General features: G+C 51.4%; 1 protein-coding gene across 3 annotated transcripts in view; it reads left to right on the top strand.

Annotated features, from left to right (window-relative positions):
* KCNIP3 (potassium voltage-gated channel interacting protein 3) overlaps positions 1 to 11,972 on the top strand; it is a 37,998-nt gene that overhangs the window by 3,060 nt on the left and 22,966 nt on the right. The gene's annotated exons all lie outside the window — the stretch shown is intronic.

Raw genomic sequence — 11,972 nt, 5'->3', positions numbered from 1 at the left:
TCTGCTGCCTGTGTATCATGATAATCACGCCCACCTTGGCTTTGGCCATGAAGTGCCAGCATTCAGCCCTGCCACTCAGGGCCATCATCCCTATTGCATGTAGGGATCCCAGTTCAATGGCTCTAAGGTGACATGCAGGACTGCTGCCTGCTCGTCAAGGAGATACTCATGCACACATGCCCATGCACGCACACTCAGGTACACCTACAAGCAGGGTCACTGTTTCACTCAGTTTGTGAGGCTTTTGAGCACATACTGGGCCAGAGCCTGGGACCATCCCAGGGGAGGCCCTAGAGTGGGTGGAGCAGATTTGGGGCAGGGCAGGGCAGGGAGCAGAGGCAACAGTCTGGGTGCAGTCCATCCTCACCCCCATCTTCCTTGGGCCTGGGGAAATGGACCAAATACAATGGCAGACTCATCCCTCCCCCAGCCCTACAGCCTTCCTCTTGGACCTGCTGAGTTCACACGGCACAAATAGGAAAACTGAGGCCTGGAAAGAGAATGGGAGCTGTGCAAGGCGCAGGTCTGTGAACTCCCAGGATAGTGTTCTTTCCTCCACTCCCCAAAGCTGTCTCAGGCTCAGTGTCCCTGACAGAGAGACTGAGGGCTCCAACTAGCACTTGGAGGAGGGCGCTGGGTGCCTGGTGGGCAGCTGAGTTATTTGCAAGCCCGCATCTCACAAGGAGCATCTGTGGGGAAGCTGGAAGCCACCATGTGCTGGCTTAGCTGTCTGTATGTACACATGTGCTTGCATAATGGGTGCATGTATAAGCGTGTGTGTGCGTGTATGTGTGCACACCCTACAGTCTGCACGTCCTCTGTGGTCGGTGTGGCTTTCGAGACTGCCATACCATGGCAGTGAAGGCGGGTTAAGAGGGAGACCAGGTGCTGTTCTTGAAGCAATATCCTCGTCCACACTAGCCAACTGAACACCGCTCAGCCCCCTCAGAGCCAGAAGCTGGCAAAGGAATAAACAAGCTGGATGCCTTTTCAGCTGTGGCCTCTGCCAACCCTCAGGCATGCCCTCAGGCATGTGGGCTGGTGGCGAGTGCATGGCCCTCTTAGTAGTCTATGGAAGGAAGAGGGGGTGCCACGGAGGACAAGGAGGAGAGGGCAGAGATTGGATGAGCGTCTAAGTGTAACCCAGGGCTTCTGAGCAAAGGTGGGAGGGGCCTGGACTGTAGTCCTAGTTCTCCCACTTACCTGCTGTGTGACCTTGGGCAAGTCGCTCCACCTCTCTGAGCCTCCCTTTCCTCATCTGTGAAACGGGGAGTGGCAGTTGAAGAATGCCCCTCTCTGGGCCACTGCGAGAATTAAATAATTCACAGCCCTTGGCCCGGGCATGTCCAGTAACCAGCAAGTGCTCAGTCAGTGTTCTGGGCACAAGGCTGGGCCTCGGAGCACCCACGCCAGCCACCTCGAACTGATGGGGCTCCTATTGAGAGCAACCCCATCTGAGGCTCAGGCTAGGTCTGCGTCCTACCTAGCTGATGTCAGGAGTAAGACCAGGTCCCCAGGCATCTGCCCCAGGTGGGCCACTTCCCCAAAAGGCCCAGGCTAACATTACCCACATTTGCTGAGTGCAGACCACCTGGGTGCCACGCTGGGTGTGCTCTGTCACCCGCCCACTTTACAGATGAGTCCTGAGGTCCAGGGAGGTTGAGCAGCTGGCCTGGGCGACCAAGCTAGGAGTGCCCCGCGGCGTCTGACCGCAGAGCCATAGGGGCCCTCATACTTAGCGCAGTCCTGGCTGCCGATGGGGTCACAGCAGGGGACTGAGGCTGCACCCCTCTGGGCAGCCTGATGGGATTTGTTGGGCCTCCTTGTTGAGTACTCACTGGTGCATGCATTCACGTAAGCCAGCAGATGTTTGCAGCCATTACGGCGATTGATCGCTTCGATCCCGTGTGCCGTGGCTGGGTGAGCCCTGCTTACTCATGCTTTCTTAAAGCAGCCTCTGCTCTCACGACTTTAATAATTCAGCTCCTAATTGTCTCCAAAAGCAAACCTGAAAGTGCCAGCTCAGGGCCTTCATCCCTCTCTGGTCCTCCGCTGTGTGTGGGGGGGTGGGGGGTGGAGGGGGTCTTACCCACTTCTACTGCAGACCCAGGCCTCCCTGCCCACCTGTGACCACTTCCTGGAAGGGCACAGTCTGAGGGCGGGGTGGGGGGGCTCTGGTGTCACCTACAGCAGCAGGAGGGGGCTGGAGTAACTGAGTTGCAGGGCTGAGGGAGGAGGAGGCAGGCAGGTGGTAAGGCTGCTGCTTCCCAGGGAGCCCTGCAGAGCTGAAGAGTGGGAGGGAGAGGTGAGGACATTGGGTATCTTTAGGTGACAGGGGAGGCCATCCTGATTGAGTCCCCAGACAGGCCTCAGGCCAGAAATTGCTCTTGCCGTGGGCTGCAGGGTGAGTCATAGGTGTTCATCTCCTGGTGCCAGGTGTCCTGGCTGATGGTGCTCCTTTACGCCCTCTGGGGATCATCTTCAAATGAAGTTCTCTGGGGAACTGCCCAGACCAGGGGCCACTAATGGCACCACTCTGAGCCCCACTTCCCTTCTTTCTCAAGGCCAGCCACAGTGACCAGGGGGGTATAGGGAAGAGTCACGTGACCCCTCAAATGGAGCATCTGTCCAGTGACATCCCTGTGGCCACGCAGGCCAGGCCAATGGAGGCAGACACCATGGCAGCCGGGACAGGGGGGACCAGTGTGTGATGGTCCATCCTGGGCCAACAGCCACCACTGAGAAGGGTCCAGTGGGCTGGGGCATGGGCTGTGGCTCCTGAGACCTGCGAGGTTGCCAGGCTGGTGCTGGGCCTGTGGAAACTTCTGAGATTCCTCTGCCCTCCAGCCCCAGGCTGGGCTACAGGCCTCCAGTTATAGTGGAGCTTATCTACCAGGCACTGCTCTGGGCCCTGAGAACATTGCAGGGAATTGGATGGATCAAAGCCCTCTGGAGTTTACAGGCTGTAAAATGAGATGGGTAAATAAATTATACATTAGAATGAGGAGGGGGTGGGGGCACTCAAAGAAGGGCTTGGGGGGGTGGGTCGTGACATTTTAGTAAAGACCTGAGTGAGGAGAGAAGAGCCAAAGGCAGAGGGACAGCAAGGGCCAAAGCCCAGAGGTGGGTGTGCTGGGTGTCTTGGGGACAGGGAGGTATGGAGACACTCAGATGGGTCCTGGCAAGGACACAGGTGGAGGAGGGCCTGAGAGCCACTGTGGGCACCTCCGCTGCTCGTGACAGTGAAGCAGAGCACAGGGGTCTGAGTGGAGAGGTGTGTGGAGCTGCCTGCGCTTGAGCTGAACTTTCTGCCACTGCAAGTGGAGACTGAGCCTCAGGGGCCAGCAAGGTGGTGGTGGGCTGTGCAGTCACCTAGGGCTGGGCAGGTAGTAAGAAGCAGGTGGGTTCTGGAGGCGTTTTGAAAGATATGCTGACGAGCAGGACTAGGATGTAAGACACAAGAAGTTGAGGATAGCGATGGGTCAAGGTTTTGTCCTGAGCATCTGGAGTGGTCATTTCCTTTGTTGATCCTGACCAGCCGAGCCAGTGAGATTCTTCCCAGACTTGCAGGGAGTGGCCTCATGTCTGCAGCAGAAAGGCTGTGACTCGCAGGCCTGGTGGCTTCTAGTCACCAGGTGTCAAGACACGTGGAGGAAGCCATTTGGGGAGAGTGAGGCTGACATGCAGAGTGGGGACATGAGAGGTAAGGACGCGATTTGATCTCAGGTCTCTAGTCATTCCTGTCCCTTTTCTTCCTGTGGTTTGACTTAAGGCTGATAAATCCCTTTGCCTGAGCAAGTTCAATTGAGGGGCCCAAATACAGCACTTCAGCCGTCTGACAGAGGTGGGGGAGAGACAGGGAACTGGGGAGGCCCAGAGCCCAAAGGATGGCTCATTCTCCTAAGCCTGGATGGACTACCCAGAGCCAGGCCTCCGATGCGCATTGGCATGCCACGGCTGCTGAGGCCAGCAAATGCCATACTGGCTGGAAACACATGTTGGTTTTGGGTTCTCCTCTGAGGCCACTGTTTAAAAGCTGCACAAGGCCCACTTTTGTTCCCTTGGGTTCCAATACAGGTTTGACTGTTCCCTTGATTGTTGATTTCCTCCACAAAGGACCTCAGGTTTGGTCTGATTCAGGGAAATGATGACTACACAGGTCAGGTTCCTGCAGCAGCCAGTGGGTGGTCTGGGGCTTGTGGCTCAGGAGCTGTCCCCTCTCACCATCTTCAGGATCAGTGCTTGGCACTGAGCAGCATCCCTGACATTGGATAAACCAGACTGTACGCTGCTGAGAGACAGGATCCAGCTTCTCTTTGCTTTTTTTTACCTCTTTTTTACTCTTTAGTTATTTCTCACGTCCCCCAGCAGTGCGTGAGACTATCTGTTTTTCACCCCTTCTCTAGACCTGGCTCTTATTGCTATTTTTTGCTTTTGATGATCTGGGTGGAAAATGATATCTCGATATTATTTTTATTTTATATTTCCTGGCTAATTAAGATATTAAAGTATGGATATTTAGATTTTACTTTCTACGAAGTATCCATCATGTTGTCTGTTTGGCTGTGCCGTATGTATCAGGAATGTCAAGAGCCTCAAAGACCTCAGATTTACTCCGAGCTAACAGGTAGTCTGTCCCAGCTCTGTGGGTGCCATTCAGGGTCCAGAACACACCCAGCTCAGCAAGTGTCACCTTCAGGAATATTTACTTCACAACTCCTGAGGGAGGAGGGGCTAGCGACATTGAGCTCTGGCTGGTGGGTGACATGTGTTAGGAGAGTGGGCAAGGCAGCGCCATGCACATCTGCTTCCAGCTCTCCTATGGAGGACAGAGAAGATAACCAAAAAAGAATGACATAGGGGTGCCCTCAGCCAGCCAGATGTCATAAAGAAGCCCCCAAAGGCAGAAGGCAAGGAATCGCACCAAAGGAGGAAGCCACAGTGCAGAGTTAGGCTTGTTGGGGGGAGGGCGGTCACAGAGAACAGGAGGGATGCAGCAGTAGTCCCCGGGATGAGATGCTGTCCCACCGCCCATCTGAGCATGAAGGTGCCCACACCAGACCAGAGCTAATATGGGCAGGCATACCTGCAAGGAGCGGTGGTGCCCTGGGTAACGGGCAGTGCCCAAGAAGCGCAGGGTGCCTTGTCCCAGAAGGCGAGTCGTGGGCACAACCCGCACATCGCCCATCCCACCTGCCTTGCCCTCCCTTCGAGGTCAGATCCTCCAGGCCTATCACATGCTGAGAGCTACCCAGTATTTCGAGAAACAACACTTCCATGAGACATTAAGCTCAAAGAAATGAAGGTGTCACAACAAATCAACAGAGTTACTAAGACAAACAAAAGAAAAGGTATAGAATAGAAAACATAGTGACTATCCTCAGAGATCTGAGGGGACGTATATACCAACAAAAGAATCAGCAACCTTAGAAGCAAAAGTACAATTGCTGCTAAAATGTAGGCAATTCCACGGGTAGAGGCTGAATCACCAGGCAGAACAGTCACCCGAAAAGGCAAATTAACAAGCTTGACTCTGTAACCTGGAATTTATATCAAGTTACATAAGCGAAAAGGTAAAGGGATGAAAATACGAAAAAGAATTAAGAGACCATGGAGGAGAGTTTCAACTTTCACTTACAAGGAGTTCCAGAAAGCAGGTATTGAGAGAACAGAGTGGAGGAAACAGCCACTAAAATAAACATTGTGACTGTCATTTCATTTAACCATCCCAGTGATGCAGTGAGGAAGCCACATTTGGCCACCAAGAAACCCAGGGAGAAGGGGTCTACGGCCGGGTCTGTCTGGCTCCTTGTTGGCGTCATGCTAAGACAAGCTGCAAATTCCCTAAAAGCTCCCATAGTAGAGCAGTGTTTGGCCAAGTGCGGGCCACAGGGTGTTCCTGCCATGTTCAGAGCTGCATCTGCCAGGCGCAGAGCAGACATCCGTAGAGTGTGTGTCAACAGTAAATGCATGAATGGGCCCAGGCCTCTTCTAAGTCTGAATCTTACATCTCCCCAGATTGAAGGAGTTTCAAACCAATGTTTCTTCCTCTGGGTCTAGCAGACAGACTCCTCTGGGTCTGACAGCTCCCTTGTGAGGGCCTCACCTACCTGCCCCGGCCAACGCCAATTTGGCGTTCTGAGAAGCGGGGCTGGGTGTTTCCAAGGAGCTTCTCAGAGCTCGTGCTGGGGCTAGAGTCCCAGCACTTCTGGAGAGAAGTAGGGGGATCAAGTTCTGGTGCCTGCTATTTGCAGTCGTGAGTGGGGATATTATTAGGAGTGTTGTGAGGATAAAATGATATTATACCCAGGAGAGTGGCTGGCACATAGTAAGCACTCAACAAATGAAGCTGCTGCTACTACTATTAATTATTACTATTATCATTACCCAGTTTCCTCACTTTACCGAGCTCAGGGAGAAGTAAGGACTGGCTGAGGCCCCCAGCCTGTGGGAGGTGAAGATGGGACTCAGACCCAGCTCCCAGGCCAGGACTCTGCTTCCCCACCTGTTTTCCACCTCAGATCTCAAGGTTTTGCTTCCCAAGTCCCTCGCCTGCATCCAGCTGACCCATGGCACCTGTAATAAATGTACCCCCTGCCAAGCTGCCGGGGGCCACTGCAGAGGCACTAAGCATCCCAGATGGAAATCCCTCCAGGGCACCCTGGGGCCCTGGGCTTGAGTTCAAACAAAGAAATGCTTATGTCCAGACAACTTCGCAGACCAGCAGCGAGAATGGAGCTTGAGAGCACTTAGCGTTGGTATCACAAAACATGAGGATCGATGACGCCATGTGACCGGGGTGGCTGCCAGGGAAACCAGCAGCCTCTGAGTCAACAGTGGTACTTCCTGTGTATCTTCGTGCACAAGGCACTGGCCTTGATTCAGCAGGTGTTAAAATAACACGGTACCAGTCGACATGTGCTTGGAGTCCCAAGTGTACAGCATACTCCACGTGCACAAGGGGGCAGGCCAGGAGTGAGGGAGTGTTTCCTCAACTTTTGAGATGAGGCAACTGAGGCTGAAGGAGATGAAAAGTTACGTAGCTTAGGTCACACAGCCCTGAGTTACCTAGTCCTCTTGCCAATGCAGAGAGGTAGGAAAGCCACGTTCGGGCAAGAAACATGAATTTACCCCAAAAAACTTACAAACCAACGTAGCAGACACTGTGCAGACTCTAAAGGTCAGAAGTGAAGGTGCCAAGAGCCACAGATGGCCTTATCCAGTCCCGTAACTCTGGAACTGGGTAGTCCCCTGGACTGGATCTGGGTAGGGGAAGAAGAGACCCAAGAGGAGATGAGAAGTCCTCAGTGTGAGAGAGGGATTGGGGATCTGCCATTGCAGGGCACCAGGGAGCAGGACAAGGGTCTCCGAGGACAAGGGCCCTCAAATGTCCCTCCTTGTGTCACCTGTTCACTATTATGAGACTCTTTAAAACCCCAGGACAATAGATGGGAATTTGGGTATGCCTTGTGTGGAGATGGAGGCAGGAAGAGAGATCCTCAACTCCCATCCGTGGGAGATCAAGTAGGTGTCTGGGTTGTCCAAAGAAAAGGTTCCCATAAGTGGGCAGTGAGGGGACCACTACCCCAGTGACACCTGGAGATGTGTCCACATGGCCAAGGAGCTCAGTCCTCTCATGGCTTCCAAGTCTCCAGACCATGAGAACCAGAATCCTTAATTAAAGTGCATGAAGTTGCTTACTTTCCAAAGACTTGGGCCCTACAATTCCTGCAAGGGTCAAAATTCCCAGAAGCTGCCTACAATGTGGAAGATTTCATCCCTTTAGGACTTCTTAAGGAAAGTCTCTACTGATGAGATAGTCCCTTAGTTTTTGTTTAACTCAGGATGTCTTAATTTACTCTTCGTATTTGAAAGACATTTTTGCTGGGTATAGAATTAGAGATTGGCCTGTCATTTTATCTCTGAGAACTTTGAAAAAAGTGTACTCTGCACTCTGGCTTCTGTGGTATTTATCACAAAATCTACCATCATTTGTGTTGTTCCTCCCCTGAATATAATGTGTCTTTTCCCTCTGGTGCTTTTAAGGTTTTCTTTTCACCTCTGGTTTTCAGCAGTTTGATCAAGATGTGCCTTGCTGGGATTTTCTTTGTATTAAGCCTGCCTGCAATTTGTTGAGTTTATCGAATGTGTGGTTTATACCTCTCATCAATTTTGGAAATTTTTCTGCCACTATTTCTTCAAATTCAAATCCCGTCCCTTTCTCACGTCTCTTCTTCTGAAATACTAATCACATTTGTTAAACGTTTTGACTTTGTCTCACATCTTCCCTATATTCTTTCCTGTTATTTTTCTTCCCATTCATTTTTAGTCCATTAAATTTAATGTAATTATTGTTATGGTTGGATTTATCTCTGCCATTTTGTTACTTGTTTTCTATTTATCTTTTTGGTTTTTTTTGTTCTCTGTTCCTCCTTCATTGCCCTCTTTTGTGTTAAATACATTTTTAGTGTATCATTTTAATTCCTCTGTTTATTTAAAAAACTGTATTATTTGAGTTACTTGCTTAGTGGATACCTTGGGGATTATAATATGAATTTTAATTTATCACAATTTACTTCAGAATAATATTTAATTCCAATAAAATATAAAAACTCTTTTCCAATATATTTCCTTTTTTCTCTCCCCTCCCGTCTGCTATTATTATTACATATATTGCAACGATATATGTTATAAGCCAAAAAACACAGTGTTGTAATTATACTTTTATGCAAATTTATGTCTTTTTAAAAGTTAAGAGTAGAAATTAGAAAAAATACATTTATACAGTCTTTTAAACGTAACTACCTAATTGCAATTTCTGACATTCTTCCTTTTTCCCTATAGATTTGAGTTACTCTCTTTTAGCCTGAAGGAGTTCCTTTAATATTTCTTATAAGGCAGGTCTGCTAGCAATAAATTCTCTCAGCTTTATCTGGCAATGTCTTTATTTTCTCTTAATTTTTGAAGGATAGTTTTTCTGGATAAAGAATTCTCAGTTGATACGTGCTTTTTTTTTTTTCTTTTTTCTTTTAGCTCTTTGAGTATGTCATCCCACTGTTTTCCCGCCTCCATCATTTCTGACAAGAAGTTAGCCATTAATCATACTGTTCCCTGTATGTGATGTGTCGATGTTCTCTTTCTGCATTTAAGGGGCCAGACCACAAGGGTCTAGAGGAGTGGGATGCTATTGAATTAAAACCATAGGCTCTGCTGCTGGATTTCTTGGATTCAGATCCTGATGCTATGGCCTAACAGCTGTGTGCCCTTAAACAAAGCCTTAACCACTCTAATCAAGTCCTTACTTACCTGCAGCTGTAAGGGATGAGGATAATGAGCCGTGTTTAAGTGTCTAGTACACAGTAAGTGCTCAGTAGATGTCAGCTGCTTGTATGGGCTTTGTTAAGGATTATGGTCTTTGTCCCATGAGTAATGCAGAATGCATTAATAAGGACCTTCTTGATTGTAAGGGACAGCAACCCAACTCACATTGGCTTAAGCCACAATAGGGGATTTATTGGCTCATATAACTGAAAGATATAGATTTATCTTTATCTGAACTGTTTGCAGGAAATGTGTCCCTGGAACAGCATCTGTCAGGCCCAATCCCTCCCTTAAGAGTCAAAGACCCCTTGAAGTCCTTGGGCAGTGAGGTGGTCAGCACCAGTAGGCTGGAGACATGCAATGAACGTTGGTCAAACTGACGAGGTTCCAGCCCCCAGGAGCTGACAGTGCAGCTACAGTGAGACAGGAGTATGAGTGACATGAATGTTGGCTGGGCAGACAGCCAAAACTCAGCACAGAGTGGTGTGGCCAGGCAGCAGAGGCTATAGGGGCTCAGAGAAGGGGTTTCATTCAGGGCTGGCATAATTTGGGTGGCTTCCTGCAAGCAGAACTGAAGTGGCATCATCAGTGTGCCAGACAAAAGGAAGATGATGACCAAGACCAGATGTAGGTGCAAGTCTAGGTGTAGAGTATCCCAATCAACCCTAAAGCAGATGAGTCTCTAAGAACTTTCTAAATTAGACTAGGGCACCAGGGCCCCCTGGGCCTCCTGGACATCCCAAGGTCTTCAAGTGAGGGCTGGCCCCCAGCCTTCCCCATCATCTGAGGAAGAGCAAGCTGCTCCCTCCAGAGGGCCCCTCAGCGCCCTGCCCTCAGCTGGCCCCCTCACTAAGGCAGGGAGCTGGCAGGAAGCATGGGCAACACACAGAATGCTGCCTGCCACAAGAGGCCCTGGGGGACCCTGGGGGAGGAGTGCATGCATGCCAGGCAAATGGTCCCTGGGAGGAGAACTGGAGGTGGCTAGAGAGGGCCTGGCCAGGCATTTCATGGGCCAGGCAAGTATGGGGTTTGGGGGCTCATCTGCCTGCTTCCCTCTTCGGCTCTGGGGAAGAAATAGGTGTGATGGGGCCCACAGCCCAGCCTCAGTGGACTTGGGCTGGCTCCTGAGCTGGCAGGCCCCAAGCTAGTGAGCCAGCAGGGAGTCAGCATCCCTTCCATTAGGCCCATGGCTGGGCTGCTGCTGATCATACGCTCTGCTCTCAGCCCTTCTATTCACTTAGGCGTCGTTAATATTTTACGCTGCAGAGCTAAGGGATCAATGCCTCATTTATAGCTCAGTATTTATGAGCAGTCCTGGAAGCTTTCACAGGGAAGATATGCAGGAGCACCAGGGGAAACTGAGGCAGGGAGTGGGGGTGGGTAGCCTCAGGGGGACCCCAGGGTGGCTTCCTGTGCCTGCTCCTTCTCTGTCCCCCATCTATCTCACATCTGGCACCATGGACACACCCAGCTCTGAGGACGCATGGTAAAGGGTCGTGAGAGTCCCCACGGGATACGTGGGAGGCTCTTTACCCTTGAGCCTTCCACACACTTCCATAACCCACCTGGTCCAGCAGCGCCGAGACCTCTGCCATCTGAGCATCTCTGCTCAGAACTCTGCCTCTGGTCAGTGCAGACTCCCCACATCCCTCTTAAATGGAATTGAAAGCTATACATTTACAGCTCTTTAAAACTATCTCCAACAACTCAGACTTTTAAATAGTGAGGTTGAACTGCGCAGGCCCGAAAAAAACGCCCAGTGTAGCCTCTTTCCTTTCAGCGTCCACAAAAGCAGTGCAGTGCCCTTGGGCGCATCTGCTCTGGACCCAAGCAAGGCCTGGCTGCACCTGGGCCCCTTCTGTGACCCACTCTCTAGTGCCCTCCTTCCTCACTTGTAAAATGGGGGAAGAGAAATGCTCATGCGGGGAGCCCTAAAGGATGACAAGGAACCCTAACGGATTGGCTCCTATCTGTCAGCTCCAGAAGGGCCCTCAGCTCGTAGCTGCGGTTTCCCATCGCACCCAGCACCGAGCTCTGTGCTTGGCGCAGCACCAGCTCAGGATTTGTTGAATGAATGAATGAATGCTATTGTTCAGGGCCCAGGTTCAGGGCTCTGACTCACAGGCATGGAGTGGGGCTGGGATCCCCACCACTAAGGCACCCGGAGGACAGAACTTGGTGTCGCAGGCTAGCGCGCATCCTCTAAGTCCTGGCTGGTGCGCAGCGCCGGCTAAGGGGAGCAGAGTCGCGGTTCACGCCCTCTCGTCCCGGAGTCTACCGGCTCACAGAATCCCGGTCTCCGCCCTGCCGCGCCCTTCCTCTCCCCTTCTTTTCTCCTTCTTTCCGCGGCTTTCCTTCCCTACCCAGTGGCCCCCGGGCAGGAAGGAGGCGATCCTCAAACTAATTAGAACTCTCCGGCTGCCCGCGCAGAGCGCTTGGCATCCGCTTAGCTCTTTCCCACAGCCGGAAAGGCTGGCCTCAGCTCCTCCCTCTGGAGGAGAAGGCTGCACATCAGCGACTCCTCCAAGGTCACGCAGCTAAAGCAGAACTTGAACTGAGCTCCGCGGACTCTAATGCCAAAGCCCACACGCCCTCCTAAAGCCTCGAGCGCACGGGGGTTTCCAAAACTGAAAAACTTTGGAGATCAGGAC

This window comes from Pteropus vampyrus, unplaced genomic scaffold (genome assembly GCF_000151845.1).
Source record: "Pteropus vampyrus isolate Shadow unplaced genomic scaffold, Pvam_2.0 Scaffold461, whole genome shotgun sequence".
NCBI lineage: Eukaryota > Metazoa > Chordata > Mammalia > Chiroptera > Pteropodidae > Pteropus > Pteropus vampyrus.
This window is presented reverse-complemented; position numbering and strand designations above follow the sequence as displayed.